The sequence below is a fragment of the Sinohyriopsis cumingii genome, chromosome 8, assembly GCF_028554795.1.
Source record: "Sinohyriopsis cumingii isolate HCF-2022 chromosome 8, ASM2855479v2, whole genome shotgun sequence".
Taxonomy (NCBI): domain Eukaryota; kingdom Metazoa; phylum Mollusca; class Bivalvia; order Unionida; family Unionidae; genus Sinohyriopsis; species Sinohyriopsis cumingii.
The window spans coordinates 48,760,614-48,781,559 of record NC_142968.1 but is presented as its reverse complement, the minus strand read 5'-3'; positions in this window follow the sequence as shown (position 1 = coordinate 48,781,559).

Sequence of the window (20,946 nt, the reverse complement as noted above, 5' to 3'; positions counted from 1 at the left end):
AAACTACACAAACATGACTAATCATGGAACCGCATGTTTGTAACAGAGGACATTCGTTCCACGCGTTTGAACTGACAGTGTCGAAACATACTGAAATTCATTTGAGATGGTTAATAATGTTTATTCATTCATTTCCACGTGCAGCAAACTAATTCTGGACGTATTGCAAAATTATTGTGAAAAAATAAATTTTGTAGTTAAATTGTTTATGTTCTTTAAGTCATTTAAGAAAATATACTCACTGTTGTAATGAACATAAGCGTAACTATTGATTCGATTAACGATTGTCATGTATTGTATAATTCCTAACGATCGAGCTGCTTCATTTATAACAACAAAAGCATTAGGCAAAAAGCGTTCGCACCATATTATGTTACAGTTGAACAGTATTACCTTAAACATTTGTACGATTGCGACGTGTGCAGCAAATGTGTACGAATTTCTGTAGTGCCGAGCATTAGGGATATCAGTACCACATTGGCAAAATGGCAGGTGAGACAATTAAGACCACGGCCTTGAAAGAGGCATATAAATAAAAAAAAATCGCATGCATTCATCATATAATATATTGTTTTCGAATGCCCATCTCCACTAAACGTCAACTTGAATCGCGACTAACCTACATAACCTTGGCTACCGTGAAAAAGAGAGACAATACGTCGTCGAGACTGGCAGCAAGTCTATATATGTACCTGCAACTTCTAATGTCACTAATTAGGTAGGCACGTTTAGCGTACATTGAACAGTCATCTAACTGGAAGCATTGACTATGCGTGTATGTTTTTGTATGTGCACATGCGTACAAAATATTCATATTCCTTAAGAATATCAGTGTTTTATTACAAATTTACAATTCTCTGGCAATGATTATTCTAGGTTTTATTAGTTTGAAATCAAAGGAAATTTTGTGTAATGCTTATGATGATATTCCCACAGAAAACAGAACCATTTACCAGTCGGTGGGGGGCACAACTAAATTAATTTCTTTCATTTAATTTTCCTTCAATATTGGTTTTCTTGTTAATTTTGGTAACGCCTGATGCAATTTTGGTCTTTCATCCGTTGATAATCACAATCTGTTACAATGATGCTGATCCACCTCCATGTATGTATGTATGTATATATGTATGTATGTATGTATGTATGTATGTATGTATGTATGTATGTATGTATCTTTGACTGGATGGATGGAAAGCTGGACGGATGGACATTTCACAGTTCGAAAATTGCAAAGATTTGCTGTAGAACAATGTCAGAGAGTTCTTATGTATTTTCCCGAAGACCTCGGCACACGCTTCCATACAGCATTTATGTTTGATCATTATTATCACATTGTAAATTACAACTCATGTTCTAGTGTAGATGATAAATTGAAAGCATTTACTCAGGCAGATTGAGCAAATCCTATGTTTGACATTGGGTATGTAAATGCCAAGTGAATACTCATAATCTGAGTGCCAAAATACGGTGTAAATATTCAGCGAATACTCATGCTCTGATTGTTAAAAAACTGTACTTAAGTACTCAGCGAAAAATATTTCCATTTTTTTTTAAATCAGCTACAATGTGCAGGTTATGAAGGTGCCCTGCACCATAGGAATGGCATAATATGAATGTATCTGACTTTCATGGACTTATGTTCGAGTCCACATAATCCAGATGTGAAAAATGTACACATGAATTATAATGCACGCAAATATGAACCACTGCACGAACCACGCTGCAATTACAATTGAACTATACTGCATGTAAACATGAACCACACTACCCACAAAATAAAGATGTTTAACAACATCTATACTTTTAGCAAGGAAACACACATAAAACTGTCACCATCGGCACCATTAAAAGTAAGCTTCTAAACTATCTGCACTATACTGGATAATATTTAGATTAATCTGTTTATTAAAACGTCCGTTCCGTTAATAAAGAGACCATGCAAACTAAAACTGCTCTCACGCCAGTATTGGTTTCTTTGTAGACGAAATCTATCAAAATTAGACATATATTGACCTAAACCTGGCACGTTTCATAAAAGTAAATAGTGTCAAATATTGAGTATAATTTTCATCGGCCCGAAATAGCTGAATATCATCTGTCTTAAAATGTTATTTATGAGTAACAGTAAGCATTTTTGAGTCATGGATTAAACGTTAAAATTATTAAGCTATCTGCTATGAACACTCACAAATCACCAGTATGTTAAATTTTGAAACTGTGTTGAAAATGGTGAAACAGTCAGTAAAATATAGCGCAATAGAAACATAAAAAAATAATATGATTCGTTGCTTTTACAAGTCAAAGAACAGACCAGAACAAATGAGGAAAATCCATATATGTCGCGATTTTCAACAGCGAAGGTAAGAAGAATACGTACAATACATTAATATTCAACCATTGAAAATGGACCATAAGTTACTCGATTACGCACTCTTTCACTTGTAAAATTCCAAGCAACGGATAAAACCACCGCTAGATGAAATAGGGCAACTACCAGTACACATTGCAGGAGAACACTTAATCTCGAAACGAGCTAGTAAATCTGCGATTCCGGACTAGAATTGTCCACTGTTGCATACAAAATTAAATCATGCATTCTTGACAACCAATAAGAATAACGCTCCATATATACTGAAATGAGGTATGTACATCTCAACATCAAAAAGTTTCCCGTGGCAATATTAGGAAATTGTTTGTTAAGACCTTAGTGCAATCAGTTTTCCTTTGTTATTTTTGTGACACTTTGGCGCTGATTGTCATATCAAAATGAAACTCAAACCAAGATGTCTTCTTTTAGACACTACGTTCGGCGTCTTGTGTTATTGATGACACTGAGCATGTCTGATGACGACTTAGATGTAAAAGTACCCTGAACCCTTTCTGGATATGCAGCTTTTCAATCGAAAATCCTTCTACACTTTACAAGAGAGAAGTTTAACTTATCTGATGTCTTTTTCAAATACTCTCACACACACAAATATATATATATATATATATATATATATATATATATATATATATATTGCTAAAAATAACAACATATAATTGTATACCTTTGACCTTTGATGAAGCTTAAGCTCGTTAGTTTATATATTTCAGAGTTAACACAATATATGTTTATTTGGGGGTCCATGTAATTTATACATTTGAATTTCTTAAAATTAAATTTTAATGGATGATTTAATTTTCTAGACGACATGCATTAAAAAATTGACGACATGTATTAAATAATTGTCGAAATTCATCAAATAATTGACAATATGGTCACCCGGCTTTAATTTTATTTACTTTTAACGTATTTACTAATGGAGTAAATTAGCATGGTTATACATACTTGGAGAATGGAAACAACATTCCTGAATGATGTATTTCATTACTATTATTTGGACTTTCCAGCACAATTCGTACAACATATATTATAACATATTCACATATTCTATGTTGATATTACTCCATCGATGGATGTTTTAGATATCAAACCACTGAATTTTATTCCTTTTATGAGCAGCTGTGTCTCTAGGTTTTTAAAATAATAAGTAAGAACTGTTTTAAGTGTATCCATCATTTTATAATAAGAGTCCAGGGTTGATTTATTAAACTAGGAATCTTAAACGATTTTTCTGAGTAAATCAAAAGGCTTTTACGCATTAGCCTTTGTGGACAGTTTTCAAAAGGTGTTTTACCCATTAGCCTTTTTGGCCAAGTTTGAAAAGGTGTTTTTCCCATAACCCTTTGTAAGAAGTTTTCTAAAGATCTTTTCACCATTAGCCTTTGCGGAAAGTTTTCTAAAGGTGCTGTCCCATGAGTCTTTGTGGCCATTTTCGTATTAGATATGGATACAATGATAAAAATACATAATATCTGATATTAAAAGACTGTATCATCCATAAGCAAAAACATCTGTCCCAGATAGTCATATAATATTAAAACCTGTATCGTAGATAGACACAAAGTTAACCAAAGTTTTTCACTTATGGAAAGGAAGACTCAATTTTATGCTGACATGTTACAGTGTGACGAACATTTACACAACTTGCAATCATAAGGTCATTTTGTAAATTTGAATCAAATCCCCTTCACATCCAAACTTTGGGGCTTTACTGAAAATCAAAACTCGTGGCTGAAGCAACACGTAAAAAATGTATGCATAAATATGCAACGAAGTATAAAAATAATAATTTGTTTTTAAAAGAACAGATATGTCTTCCTCAAATTATTACTGAATTGAAATAATTGTAATTGTTCTAATCGGTTCTTTACACAGCAGAAAAGAGGTATTTCTGGCTTGATTGATTTATCACTCAAACTGTCAATATGACTCATTCTTACATGACCTGACCGATTATAACTTATCAGACATGACAGATCTCGTAATGACATTTCTACGCTAAAAGTCACAAGTACAAGCACATAGTTTCAGAGACATGTTTCGTTTTTAACGTTTTTTGGTAACTGATTTATTCGTGTATTGATTGATCGTGTAAAGCCAACTACTACAGTTTAATATGTAAAGCTAAATCATTCTAGACGTACCATGATGGCGACGCTAAGAAGACATAAACCCTAGAATACCATAAAATAAAGGAAAGCACTATTGTCGTTAACAAATTATCTAAAACACTTAAGTTAAATTTTCTCTCTCAAAATGGTTAAATAACATTGGCTAAACTAAAGCAACGAACTTTTCTCGTTGTGCGTGGGTGGTGGCGTTCTATTTATAACAGTCTCTCTTAGTTTGAGTCAGGAGAAGATATAATTTATTGATTTTTTGCGTTTGTACTTAGTTGATGTACATGTTAGTTCTTTTTAAGTATGAAATTTAATCGGTTTTTACATGTTATCATGGTACATGGACCGATTTAGGGTCTTACAGAAAAAGCCTCACACTCGGTTATTGTTAAAATTAGTTTTGCTTATAATACCATTAGGGATAGGGTGGTAAATCAGTGTGTATGTGTGCCTTCAATGGTAGAATTAAATTAACTGCCATGAAGTTACTTTATATAAATGCCACAGAAACCTCAGTTGTGGCGATGATCTGCAATGCACACTGCAGTTGAATACTTTTACACCACTATAACATGTGTGTGTGTGTGTGTGTGTGTGTGTTTCGGGGAAGTAGATTATCAGAGTTAATCTTCAGCTCCACTCTACAAACAATTGGTCCAAAATAATACTTTTTGCACTTCTTGGCTCTCCCAGCCAGCCTTGTAGCGTTCTGGCTATCAAACAAGCTACTGGAATAGTTAGTGTTTTTCATTCATAGGATTCACTAATGCTAAAATCTTGGCCCGTGTCGATAATTCCGATGCAGATGTTCATGCGAGTCGCTGGATAAATTGTTCCTGTGACTTTGGAGACCATGTTTCACACTGATAGCTGAAATGATGGTTGGTTTTCCCTAACATTAGAGTATGAAGTCGTCAACTATGCTCCTCGCTCGTGCAATAAATGGATAGAGATATATGTTCTTTAATTGAGTTTCTCATATTAAGGCTACAAAGGGTGACATTCAAAAGCAAAAGGGAAAGTTCACTCACTTTATATTTGCTTCCGCCGACAGAAGAAGTTTCCTTTGTTAGGTGTCATGACCATCGCCGTGTTTATTTTAATTCCAAAGGTCAATTTAAAACTGCATGCAAAACTGTTACACTGAACATATTTTTTATCGTAGCCCCTTGATCTTGGTGTGACTAAGCGGTGGATCATACCTGGCCCTTCTGATTATCCGTATAGCTTATATTAGGGTCAAAGTAAGGCGTTCAATTGGACTAACAACCATCGGTCTCTCAAATGCTCAACTGCCATGTTTCTCTTCTCTAACGGCACGGAATGTAAACCTTGATACAAACCTCTTACGAGACGCAGCATGGATACAAACTGAACTCATTTCATAATCTCCTATGTTTCAATTCTTTAAAGTGATTTGAATTCTCCACGTGCAGGCAAACTAAACATAAAATAATGTTCTTCACAAAGATATTCTCTGATTGAAAAATTGTATATGGTTCAAAATATATATATGTCTGTATCGTATAGGACATGTACGTATTAGGCTTTTGGAGTTTAATTCGAATGACATAAATATGAAATAGATGTTTTGTCAAATTTTTATATGATATTTACCTGTGATGCCTGCTTTTAAAAGGGATACCTAGATCACGAAGGCGCTTGGAGTTTTTCAGACTTTCTGCAGCGTGCATTGTCATGCTTTTGGGTATAATTGTCTTTCACAGAGGCGAACTAGCAAACATCTGAAACATTTTAAAAGATTTGTAGTCGCAACATAATGTACGTTTCCCAACGTTTCTACAAAATGCATTATCTTTCCTAGGTGACAATGAAATGCGTGCACAGAGAAAAACATTGGACATATATAGAACAATGCCTATTTCGATTTTGACACAGGGAAGAAAAAATGCAAGAAATAATTAAACATTTTAAACTATACCTCTTTTTTTGAAAACAAAGCGAAGGAAACTTGCTGAAACCTATTTCCGTCATAGCTTTAAGCTCCTTGGAATGATTTATATATGCGCTTGTTAGGTTATCGTCTTTCATTTAGCGTCATCTATAATCTTTAGCTGGGCATCAATCACTTCTAGATTTATATCCGAGGCACTCGAAGAGACTATAATATAGTATTTACATTATAATGGCATGTTTAGGAAAGTATATATATATATATATATATATATATATATATATATATATATATATATATATATATATATATATCAGACTCCAATTCAGCAACAATTAAAGGTAATTCCCTACAAATGTAAATACAATAAAATGATTTGGGTCGGAATTTATTTATTCCAAATATTTATTCATTAAGAGTAGGATTTTGCTTTTGAAACACCATTTAAGTTTATTAGGACTTATGTGAGACATTCCAGGACTACTTGGGATTCTGTTCAAAATAAGTCCTATTTATATTTTTACTTTTGTATTGCAACGAAATAAATTATTTGTTGAATTTTGCAAAACTTGTAGGTTCCCGTCTTTTCTATTAGGTAATTTAAGACCTCAGTGTCTTAACACACACATACACATTCGCTCGTGCATGCAAGCATATATGTACTGAAGTAATGAAAAAAAAACTTATGATGCTGAGTATATCTACAAACCTGCTCTACCACCTTGTGATGCAGAGGTTGTTGAACAACTGGTGATACTGGATGAATATTTCACTTGCGGCCCTTTCACCAACGCATAAAAACGTACACGCATACATGATCTCAACGTTGCGTAGCCTTATTTTGTATTTGTCTTAATTTGCTGCCGAATATAACTAAATATATTTCTAGTTATACTAACATGTTCAAGGTGTGATATTTTGGCTCAAGCAGAAACATAAGTAAAAACCTAATGACTTTTTTTCACACTAAATGAAGCATTGGGTTTACTAGTAGCTTTTCCATCATTAAGAGAGAACTGACGGACGTCAGGTATGCACATCACACCTAGAAGTAGCCACTACGAATAACACAAAAATTTTATAGCAAAATATATTTACGATATTACTAAGATAGTGAAACAGCTTTATGGAAGAGTAAGCATAACAAAGCATTGTTATGTTTAGTTCGAGCCGTTATTATATCCACTGAGAGAGATACAGATAGATTTATTGCTTTTTGTTTGTGTTTACCTGTAACGGACACATCATCTGCCTGTGTTTTGGCCATAGTAGAAATGCCAGCATGTAATCTCTGCAAGATAAATTTGTTAGTTTCAAAGTTCCTTTGATGCAGAAGTAAAAATATTGGAGTGAATAATTTTCCTGTGGCGCAGTTGAAATGACCATTATCGGTGAGATAGATGGCATGCTACTCTCAATATTTCCTTAAGAGTAAGAATACGATTATACGGCACTAAATTCTAAGTGTATTTATTTTAATAATCTACCTGAAACTATAATACACTAAGCGACGACACGTATTATAGCCAATACTATCTTGTCAATGGCAAGCTAAGCCAGAATCCCGTGCATACAGTTTTTTAGCATGCATCACTCAAACTGTAATTTTACTATTGCTTGCCTACTTTTTACGAAAGACCCGCATTTACAGAAAACCAACAATTCGCATAATTAACCTTACAAAAACCAAAACCAAATTGCATCATCAATTTTGCAATAGATGTTTGAGACAACACGGGACACGTTATATGAAAATAATCATCTTGACGATACAATAATAAACGGCAAATAACTGTTTCATTTGATAATTGAGCACAATTCATAATTGAAAAAGAATGGCAAGGGCTTATATCCCAAAAATGATTTGAAGACAATAAACACGTTAAGCATTAAATTTCTCTGAATCAGCGTTAAGATGTTAAGGATAATACGGTGTTTTCTTATTTTGAATTAAACGATTGTTGAGTGGTTTTATACGGCCCATTCGACACTTTCGTGTCCAGGAAATAAGAGTTAATGTCTTTGCCGAGGTCATACCTTACATGGTCGATTCTAGTTGATCTGGGAGAGTAATTAGCCTGCAACCCTTTGTTTCGAAGATTTACCATCATAGCTACCGACCCGGCAGAAAAGTCCAAAATTATGAATGTTTGGGGAATAGCATGCTTATGTTAACTCAATATATACAAAAGTTCATGAATAATGGGAGACTTTAATTCTGCTTTCTAAAATAGATCATTTGGAGAGAGATTCTTTTGCTAATGCATAAAAACACTTTTCTTAAAGCTGAGAATTAAATTTAACACTTGCTTACATTTCAAAATGCTAAACTTTTCTTACTTAGCATAAAGTGCGGTTAAAACGAGGAAAACTGAACCATTATCTAATTGTTTCTATCTCTACATACATGCTCATTTATGGTTTATTTTAATTCTCTAAGTATGATTGTTCATCTGACCCACACCGTTTTAATTTTTTTTTAAAGTTAGTAGCCATGAGGGCATATATCTTTCGAAACCGCCGATTAAAATTGTGATACGTTAGACAGGCATGGATACGCTTCCCACTTACATGATATTGTTGGATCAGATTTTTTTTTGTTCCGCTTGGTTTTATTAGCAGAGTTCTAAAACTAACAAAGAAATAAACATTGTGAAATAAACAAATTAACGAACTACATATGACCGAATAGGTCGTAGACGATTTCCTTTCAATAGGATACTACCAAGGAGGAGTTTACACAATCTATTTATTATGCTTCATGAAATTACCTCTTACAAGTTCTGACACCTTACCAATTACACAAACAACATTAATGTGTAAAGAAATTTGAACGTTGTCTTCATATATAAATGCAACTACAGGAAACGTAGCACACATATAAAGGGATATAAAGCAATTAGTTATCAGTTCAATAGCGTTTAGTTTGTTGTTCAATGATATACTTGACGAAGACAAGGTTTTTTTAAAAAATGCTAAAAATATGCTGTTTTGTCTCACAATTTGTTGTTTTTTTCTCAATTTTATGAATGTATGGATAAATATAAAGTTTTAAATACGTTTATGTGAACAAAAACACGATACATTTTGACTATACAAAAGACAAGGTCGTTGACATAACCAGTCTCGACATGCATCCTAGCGTAGCAACATAAAACCAAGAAATGTAGTTGATTTGAACATTAGTAACAACCTGATCAACATCAAATTCCAAGATAGGCGCGTCTCGGTCAACATTCACACATAGCCATGTATTAACGTATAATGCGCTCTCTCTCTCTCTCTCTCTCTCTCTCTCTGTGATTGGCTGAAATAAAGCGTGTGAGTATCAGTTTCGTAAAAGCAATATTTGTTAGGCTTTTTCCATTCTATCTGCGGTCCTGATTGTAATTTATTAACAAATATTAGTTGCTTGTTCAGTAAATAATATATACTTCAGTTCTGAACCCTCCAATTAGCCAAGCTCGTATTGTGTAAACGTTAATATAACTACTGTTCAGTGTAATACAGCTGTTCGGTAAGATATCATCTCTGTTAAATGTACATGCATATAAATTTTAAAATCCGCCATTATTGACTCTTTTATTAAGTGCTGAAGTTTAAAATTCAGTAAACAGTTATTTTTTTTTTATTCGAGTACACAGGTTATTGTATTCCTAGTCTATTTCGAAAAGTAATCAGAACGCCACTCTCATTCCACTCAAGAATATTTACGCATTGCATTATGTACATGTACAGAAATACAGGTACACAAGCATAAATGCAAATTTATTTTAACGTGTTATCGATGAACTTAAAGAAAGAGCAAGACTTCAAGAAAGCCAAAAACGGCAAGTTTCAGAAAAACTCATACTGTAAGCCAGTGAATGTAATGCTATTAGATAGTTGCATTACTGCGTTGTAAGTTTCGATCTACCAAGCTGCTCAATATGGAAAATTATTTATCTCTATGTGTATGTCATCTCTGTAGATTTTATATAATGAACATCGCACCATGTGGAGTTTTGTAAACATGAAAATAAAAGATGCCAACCGATTGTACATTTGTCACAGTTGTATACGCAATTAATCTAAACACACAACACTGAAGCATGCTTCACATATTGACTGATGCAAATTCAATATATATCGTCTCGAACGTCGACACAGTATTCTCAAATACCGTTGGCCCAACATATTTTGCAGCAAGCATGTCAGGCCAACGTTGAACCAATAGTGAGCGTTGCTGATTCAATGTCAGATCCATGTCGCAAAGTTTTAGATGATCCCCTGGGAGACAAGTTGTTATCGATGGGACCCAACGGATGGTCAGTGAGAAAAATGATGGCGAGAAGCGATTACTTAGCAGAATTCGTGCTCAAGTGAATAAAACATGAACGTAAAAACATTTGGAGAGAAAGAACCGATATATGATATTTATATATGAAATTTATTGTAAAGATACAAATATTCAACTAAGAGAAATATGGCCCAAGATTGGGCCAAAGTATATATCTCAATTTGTCCAAATATTTTGTTCTAACATGTGAAATACGATCACTGAGCAACATTATTCCCAATAATAGTTACCAAGCGTTTAAAATTGAAGAGAAGTCAGATAGCTGACTAACGTCATATACCCATGCATATCACGTGCTAACATAGATATGATATCTGGATCGAAGGCAGGAAATACAGCTTAGTTGAAATCCTATTGCTATAAAGCTGCTTTGCAAATTTAGATAAAATACAAAACACTTCTGGATCAGGCTGTGCTGCAGAAATCAAATTTTAAGAAACGATGAGCAATTAGGAAAATGAAATCTAAAAATATAATAGAAAGCTAAAACTCAGCTTCATTCGAAGTCTCATCTCTATATAACTGCATGGAAATTTTGTAGGCAATGTACAATTCTTAAATAAAGTAATGCTGCAGAAAATATAATTCACTCGATGTAAGTCCAAATCAAACTCGTGAAATGCGCCATGAATGTGGAGCTTAAGTGGTTACAAATTTAACCCAACAGTCAACTGAGTAAGCTATACTGCTGACACCAAAGTCAGAAAAATGGGTATACGCGGACCATGCATGTTCGAAATGATGTTCCAGAAAATTGAAAATCAGGCTTGTCCAAGATCACAACACGGTTATGCTGCATATTAGATTTGGTTGCAAGATATGTTGATGAAGACTGATTGAACGCCATTGCAAAATGAACACAGCACCAGAGGATTTAGCAAATCTTTTAAATCATATGTAAATTATATATTTTAATATTTCACCTTTTGTAAAATCTCAATAATGACAATTAATTTGATGCTATAGTAATTACATATGATACTCATAAAAATAATTTACTGCTGATGTCCTGCTTTCTTCGCCCTGTAAAATCTCTCCAGAAGACAAATGGGGGGCAAAACAGATGTCATTTGATAATATGTCTGAGCCACGTAAAACTTTTACCCATACAAAGATTTAAAAGCTTAACAAATGCAGATAAACGGATGGAAATCGGTTGTTGCCATTTACGTATTTAATCTTGCCTGGATGATTGTTGTAAGCAAATATTTAATTTTTACCGTCAATTTAGATCCCAAATAAATTCGCCACGACTAGATAATAATGATATAATTTTTTTGTTCAATATTATTTGCCTCAGGTGTTGGTTGCGGGATTCCGTAGTCATGAAGAGTGTTAAATACACTACGAGTATAAGTACTCTCACAAGTCTTTGATCTGACACTCATGATGATGTAATTTGGTAATGTCCTATTTGTTTACACGTTGACCCATGAGACCTCTGCTCTAAAGCCCTTGGAGATTAATCAGAGCAACGCATTATGTTTATCTTACATTTTGAAAGAATAAATTCTACAAATGAAACTAAAAACCATTATCAACAGAGACAAAATTGCCTTCTATATATTTTGACTCGGTGTCCGTGGATGCAGCTAGGAATTTAGAAATCTTCCGCAAATCACAACACATAGAGAAGTCACCAGAAACATAGACAGCTGAATCATTGACTGGAGGGGCCCCGAGTGGCCGAGTGGTCTAAAGCGCTCTTCGTTACGGATCACTGCCATCTCACCTCTGTCTGCGGCGGTTCGAGTCTAAGATTCAGCCAATGTGGGCATGTGAGAAAGCCTGCCAGTAGCTTCTCGTGGGTCGGTGGTTCTTTCCGGGGTTTTCCGGGTTCTTCCTCCACCATTAATACTGGCCGCCATGTATAGCCTATCGTGCTGAAAAATGGCGTTAAACCCCACAACAACAACAACAACAACAACATTGACTGGAAAAAAATAATTAATAAACGTTCGGACGTGCCAGATGAAGCGAACATATACACCCACATAATCATAAATTCTCCAAGAAAACAATACCAAGAAAAGCAAAACAAATGATCGGATGTAATTATTTTTATTAAAAGTCGTCGTTTGAAGTAATCATTTTGACGAACAGGCAGATGCATAATGTGATTACTACATGGATCTACCAACATCCACAAGTGGTGTTCAAGCCACCACATAAAATAAATGTGCCTATTTGATTAAATGTGCTAATCAATACAAATTTTGATAATTACATACAATATGCGGGCTTGTGACAGTGAGAGCGAAATGCAGTAATGTTGAAATGATCCTTTTTTCAAAGGATTCCTGGTATTATGAACTCTAGCTACTCACATTAACACTACGTAACAGCTATTAAATATAATATAATGAGTCGATGTGCGAACTATGTTGGTGGAAACTCATGGCTACACATGTATGTTAAAGTAATTTTTCGTACACTATATGATGTATATATTGTGTCGTTTTGATTAGATAGCTTGTATGGGACCCTAAGGATCTGTATTGACTGTCATTCTTGTTGTTTACTTTGTAAGGCCTTGTACAGAACGGTATAAGAAGAGATTGATTGGCATGCACATCTCGTTTGTGATTTCAAATCATTGGCTGGATATTAACCAATAATGTACTTGTTAAAACCAAACTCTTTCTAAATTATAAAATAGGACGATTGATTTCAGTTTAGTGGTATGTCTAATAGACTCCTTTTCAACATAATATTAAATGGCACACGGTTTGAGTTATTTTTCTTGCATTTCGTATTCCATTAATACATTTATTCATATGGGGTATGCATGCAATTCAGACAAGTGCAACATGCACCCGGGGTCCTAGACCGAGTGTTATTTCTTATCTGCATAATAATGTGTCTCATTAAAAACTGTTTATTCGGTTGCACATGCATGGATTAAGAAAACTTGTTAAGTTAGTTATTGTACCAGAAGATTCAATAACAAAAGTAAATTAATAAAATAATTCACAATAATATAATCATAGCTGTATTATTATTATTGTTATTATTATTATTATTATTATTATTTTGAATCGATTTACAGATCGATTCAATGGTTATGACCATGGCTACTTGGGTAATGTTAACCGCTAGCTACGTACCTAAATGTAGACCATTTGTTCCGTTTTGTTGCAAACATTCAGAGTAGCATGTATTAATTCAACTAATAATTCATGAATAAATATTTCGTTTTGAAGCCACTCGTTTACGAATGTTTTAAAGCGTATGTCTCTTCAGTATTGCTCCCTTTTCTAAATAAAAACTTCATATACCGTGGGACTTATAACATTCGTGATTTTATCTTAAATGCCTTTGTTTGTGTTAACCAATCAGGAATCGAAATTTGGTGGAATTTTCAATAGGTGTTTTACGTCCTAGTTATGATAGTATCTTGTTTAACGTTAGTGACAGTGTAAAGCATAATCGTGGCTTTATCGGACATAGGAAATGACAACCTACAGACGGAAAGGAACAATAAATTGTATATAGTGTACAGCTACTGAAGTTGGAAACGTATACAAATAGTCTAACCTACTGACAATGTATTTGTAGATTATAGATGTGGCTAAAATTCATTCCTATATAAAAAGTAACGGCGTTATTATGAAATGTAAAGACCCATGCAATTTTTTAATGAAAAGATGCGAAATTAATACGAAACAAACGATATGCATAGTGTGGGGACTGAATTTTTAAAGATCCCATTCACAGTTAGAGTTTCTGCGGAAATTATAAATCTTGGTTCTTTACTCGTTCTAGGTTCATTACTTACATCGAATATCCGCAGTAAATGTCTCGAATGGCTGCTTTTTACATCCGGCCACGCAGATACGTGAGAAACATGTGTTACGGTCGATGTTGTTTACCTTCAGAAGTCGAGTTTTTAAATAAATCCTTTATCTTCACACACAAACAAACACATACACACACGCACACATTTCCTCCTTTCAGGTCCGAACCAACGACTTCAGAGCTACACGGTCACGCAAAACCCTCTGACATATAATTTTAATGCGGTCGAATAGGTAAACTCTTTCAATTTTCTGATATCAACACTTCACCAAAAATGATCCCTACAAACTGAAGATGCAAACGTTCAGTTCTTAAGAAGCTTGTACATTTCAATATTAGTCATAAATATACTTTGCAAATGACGACAAAGATGCAAAATTGTGTGCAAATAAGCTAATTTGTTCTAAACTCCTTGTGGGTACTTTTTTGCAATGTATTGTGAGCAAAGCTGGTATACTATACTAGTTTCAATAACCCACAACCATACCAGTGCAATATAATAATCTAATACCAGTCTTACACATAAATCATTGCATTAACATTAACCATAATTGCATTGTCACATTGATTTGTAAAGATGGAGCCGATATGAACTGAAATTGCTCAGCATAAGCTGTTATTTGCTAAATATTCATTGTTCTAATATAACTCGGCATGTATTTAACGGCTCTAAATCACAAAGCTGCCCTAGGATATAGTTACTATTTTTAAATTAGTTATTTATTTGTTATTTTATTTTCTTTCTTGCTTCTCCAGAATTTTTAGAAGGGTAAACTATTCGACCATGCTGAACTGTAGTTTAACCAATCCATCCATCGGCGCTTACCTCTAACGGGGTCAAATTGATGTGTAGTTAACATGGATATAGGTAATGGAAAATAAGAGCTGAATTTTACACTTGCCCTCATAACATATTCATACCTAGTTATATCAGCAGAATATGGAAATGGAAACGGAATGTGTACGAAACTAAATTTATGGGAATTAGGTACAGACCGTCGTGTATATATTAGAAGTGGCCCCTTGATTCGACACTCTCTGCCCTTCACTACACAGCCTTTTGGCACTCTCTTCATCCCACGTCTTTCTGGCATATTGGTCGTTTTATCCCAAGTCTTGCCTTGGACGGGACGTAACGTTTTGACTAGAGTGAATCCACCGTTAACAGGCCTGTCATTCTCATCATGATTATGTCCTACTTCGGGCTACATTCAGTCATCTTTTTTCCTTTGCAATCCTCCGTTGTGTCTTTTTGGGACGACGCCTCTTTTGTCGGCTATCTGGGATGCAGAGGCGGGTTGTCATAGGCAGTACGTCTGGTGGCATTCTCAGCCGCTGCCATCTTTCTTCAGAATCTGGAAAAGATACTGTTCCTGACATTTCAAGAAGAGCTTGATTTCTGTTCCCGTTAGCCAGAAGATGCAAATATTCTTCCCCAAGCGCTGGAAGGTTTCGAGATATTACGTTCAGTATCACCCTCCATCCCCTTCTGTGTCTCTCTGTCTCTCTCTCTCTGTCTGTCTGTCTCTCTCTCTCTCTCTCTCTCTCTCTCTCTCTCTCTCATACACACATGCACACACATATGCATTCACATAATTAAAGACTTGAAAGAACTGCAAGGTTAAGCATGAGGTTAAAACTGTTATGCGTTGATCACGTCTAGTACAGTATATTGTTTATAATCAGTGGTTTTTAAGAAAAGATTAAAACATCTGAGTTTGTAATGTCTTTGATACCTTTGGTCAATTCGATAGATTCCAAATCTCTGAATGGTTTTTCTTTTGTAAGAGAATTACTGGATTCTCATGCATGCTACATTTTTTTCTATTTTGTAGTATACGGAAAGGATTCTCTATTCCTTTGCTATCTGTACTTTCAGACGTAATCCCTTTTAAAAAGGTAGCGATTGCCAAGTCTAATATTGGTACACGTCCAAAAATATTGTGAAAGATGATTTGTGATATTGATAGATTGGTGTAGGACATTCGTTTAGAACCCTTTTGTTGCTTTTCAAATAAAAATATTTCAACAGTTGTCATAGAATTGTGTTTTTGCAGATACAATACAAGATAATCGAAAATCGTGACTGTTCATTTATCAACTGGACGGAACGCACATCTCGCCCAACTGTTAGTAAAACGTGTTTCATGCAAGTAATTTTAATGGACCGGTGACCAATAATGCAGTCATTGGTGATGTGGAAGTCATTAGGTTACTGAAGCCACACTGAGCAATCGGCTCAACAAAGCATTAACCAATATTAAATATGCACAAATGTTCGGCATACATGCTAGAAATTAGAAATAGTCGATATATTGGTGTTCAGATTTGAATGTTGAGATAATGTCAAAGAAAATCACTTCGAATCCTTCATATGGTATTGAAAGGTTCATCTGAAGGACTCAAGTCTCCTCTCATGGTATAATGCCCCCACCCCCCAGTTTTTTCTCTACACCAACTTTCTAAAGCAAATTAAAACGGAACTTAAAAAATCTCGATCTGACTAAGAGATGTCTTAGATATTAAAAATATAAATCATAACACACTTAGAAAATGCACACGAATGGTGTAATTGTCTACAAATTAATATAACCACCTCATTGTGGATATATTCCTTTAGGACCTCATGCAATTTAATGAGACTGTTTTCAATTTAAAGTGATTTTCGTTTCGCGCCAAGCTGCTATTTTGCTTGCTTTTATTCATCTACCAATTCACAAGTGGTGAATTCCATGACGCCAACAAACCGGAGTGAAGAGCGTTGAAGACTGTTGTCGTATAGTGCGAAGTCAGGTCATGAAGTCTTACAGAGGCTGCCTATACACATAAGCTCTTGTTTTTCAGAAACACATATTCAGGACAAGAAAGTCCCGAGGCAGCATAGAAACCAATACGCCGATACTCTTTAACTACAAGCTCTTGTTGGTACGTTAAAATCATTTTACCCCTCCCCCAAAAAATAAAATAATGCAAAAATTATTTGGATTAAATATTAGTTTGGATCTTGCATGTATTTCTAATTCACTTTGAAAGCTTAATATGAAGGATGGTTGCTACGAAGTACAATCTTTTAGTTATTTTTTTCAAGAATGTTCGTACCATTAAAGCTAGCAAATACATCGCAGATATAATAAGGGATAAGCATCAGGGTTGAAAAAGGTAATATTGTCACCATTGTCAAATCTTTAAATCATGGTTCGTAGATATTCAGGTTACACTTACTGAGTACGGGAACATACAAACTGAGATGGAATGCAAATGCACTGCCTTTCTTCATTCTCCCCTACCATCGAGATTTCATCCAGATGATATCCATGGGGACCCATGAATCACCATTAAGTGGAAGGATTATAACCCAATAATGTATAGACGGATTTTGTCAATTATTATCCTTCGATTCCATTACGTCCGCTTGGAGCACCACTGCTGCGTCTCCCAATACATTCCTGGAATCACGATAAACAAACTAAAAATGGAGGGGGTTGTTGAGAATGGGTGGTGTACATGAATGGCGTGGAAAGTACACTCGTGCATCCCTGTCGGCGCTTTATTGCAGAAACATGCTTTGAGAAATAATATTATTCGGATCAGCTAATAAGACGGCTGAGTGGAACAGCGTTACGAAGAGAAATCTTAAACTGAAACTCCTTGCAAAGATTCAATTTCAAAAATATTAGTGACAGCTCAATTAAAGATGACAGATAAGTACTGCCTGTTGCCTGAAACATACAATTTTATTTGACAAAGGCAAGAATATAAAACCGATGCTGAAAATTCACCACATAAAGCTGTATTTAAAATTATAGAAACAACAATGAACAAAAGTTTAATAACTGAACCTTCAAACTGTACGGGTAATGCCTCCCTTCATGAATACAGCAGTCACGAAAGCATGGAGGCAGATAATATATTAATACACTACACAAATAAACTGTCAGTAGTGAATGGGGATCCTATAGGGTCTATGGGACTTATCATTAAAAATACCCTTGGGACAATATAGGGTCTATGTAAATTTAACATGGAGAAAAATCGTGGGACAATATAGGGTCTATGGGAATTAACATGGACAAAAATCGTGGGACAATATAGGGTCTATTGGAATTAACATGGCCAAAAACCCCTGGGACAATATAGGGTCTATGTAAATTTAACATGGCCAAAAACCCCTGGGACTGTATAGGGTCTATGTAAAATTGAAACAGGGAGGGACTCTATTTTTAAAAAAAAATAAAAAAATGAAATTAAAAAAAGGGGTAGGCAATGGAAAGGCTATCTCTTTTCGAGATATATGGCTGGCCCTGAAAAGGGCCTTTGGGTTTATGTTAATATTAATATTAACATAGATGGCATCTGTCACATCCTCTTCTTCTTCTTAAACTCCTTCTAACTGCCGGTCCATACACAAGTACCCTCTTGAGACATCCTTGTCTTTCTATATAAACTCTCCTCATCCATAGACTTGTATCTGTCCTATCAACAACAGTCCACTTGGACCGGACATACATAAGCATGTCCGTCCTGAACATCATTGTTGACACAAGGGTTGAAGATTGAACGTCCGTCCACATCTTGAGGCTCCGAGAAACAGGTGAATCAATGCAGTCAACGGCGCTTATTTATAGGCAGAGGCAGGATTGAAACGGATTGAGTTCATTCACCAATCCGAACACGCGTTACAAAATTCAGCCAGCCGCATCCAATCCGAAGAGAGCAGTCTGTGACGTCACGTAGTCAATATAGATTTGCTAGCGCTTGTGTGCAGTCAATCTATGCGACAGTGATTCAACATGACGGAAATTCAGAAAACGATCCAATGGGGTGCACCAGCAGCGGAGACCGCCCAAGGGAACCCGGACTTACTTTCAGAAGAGGTGAATTGGGATTTTGTGGATTTTCTCTCCTCGCAAGAATTTGTTCCGGAACCTGCGTTACCTTCTTCATTACCGCAAGTGGAGAATTTTAGACAGAGACAGAAAGAAGAATTGGAGAAATTTATACAACGACAAAAGGAAGCGGAACAGGCTTTTCTCCTACAGCAACAGCAAGAAGAAGAGGTAAGAAAAAAACAAGAGCAGCAACAGCAAGAAGAAGAAGTAGCAGCAAAGAAACAAGAGGGTGAAAATCAAACGGTCACGGTACTGTTGGACATTTTAGCGGAGTTAAGAAGTCTGAAACAAATGTATCAGACTTCTTTATCACGACCGAAGAGAATACGACCTTCCGGAGCTAAACACGTCAACCCTGTGACTAAGCCTACCGTACCACCCTTAGTGATTTCAACTCAATCATCATCAACATTACGTAGTCCAGAAGTAGGCCTTGGCCGTGGCAAAGGCTTAAGGCAGTTAAAGTTGATTGCTTAAACTCACCCCTACACCAAAAAGGCCCTTTTCAGGGCCACCCACATTTCTCGAAAAGAAATACAATTTCAATTTGCCAATAACTCCAAAAAAAAATAACCCACCCATTTTACCTTATAGTACGTGTCTGTGTATGAGTGCGTGAGTGTAGCTTCTTATTTTAAAATCAAAACTCAAAGACACTTACCTTATATCATTAATTTATTCTTTTCTCCATTTTTTTACAATCCAATTCACAATTCACAACACAGCACTTTAATTTAAAAGTTCATTGACTTCTTCTGTCTCCTTGTTTAGTCTCTCTGTTTTTTGAATTTTTTCACCGTCACACTCTTTTCCTCTTCTTCTTCCTCCTCGCTTTCTTCCCTTTTTCTTTTTTTCTCCTGTTTCTTTTTCTTCACCTGTCTTCTTTCTTCCTCAGAAGAATCCCTCTCTTCCTCTGAAGAATCCCTCTCTTCTTCTGAAGAATTCCTCTTTTCTTCTGATTCCTCTTGTTTCTTTTTTGGGCAATCTGGAGACCAATGTCCTTTTTCTTTACAATAATAACAGGTATCTTGACTTTTGTCTTTTTTAGCCCCTGTTTTTGTTCTTTTTTGACGGTCTGGACACTCTGAAGACCAATGCCCTTTCTTCTGACAGATATAGCAAGTATCTTGACTTTTATCTCTAAAGGAAGGAGAGTAGTCCGTAGGCTGGTCTGAAGAGAATTTTCTAATGACCCCTCGCAAAGCTCTGACGAAACGTTCCATCTGGTTAGTCTCTTCCATCGTTGTGCTCGGCTTGAGAGTGAAATGAATAGTGAAAGGACAAGACACACACCCTTTTATATACGCTGGTCTGCTATGACTATAAAGTAGCTCATGGTGTTTGAACTTGAGTCATTTGACGTTTTTCACTCAAGATGAAACGATCCAATTCATTTGAGAAGAAAGAAGAAAGTAAGAGGCAGAAACGTGATCTATCGCCTCGTACCAGGGCTGAAATCTTGGCACAAATTCATGCCAGTGATTTTGAAGAGGACA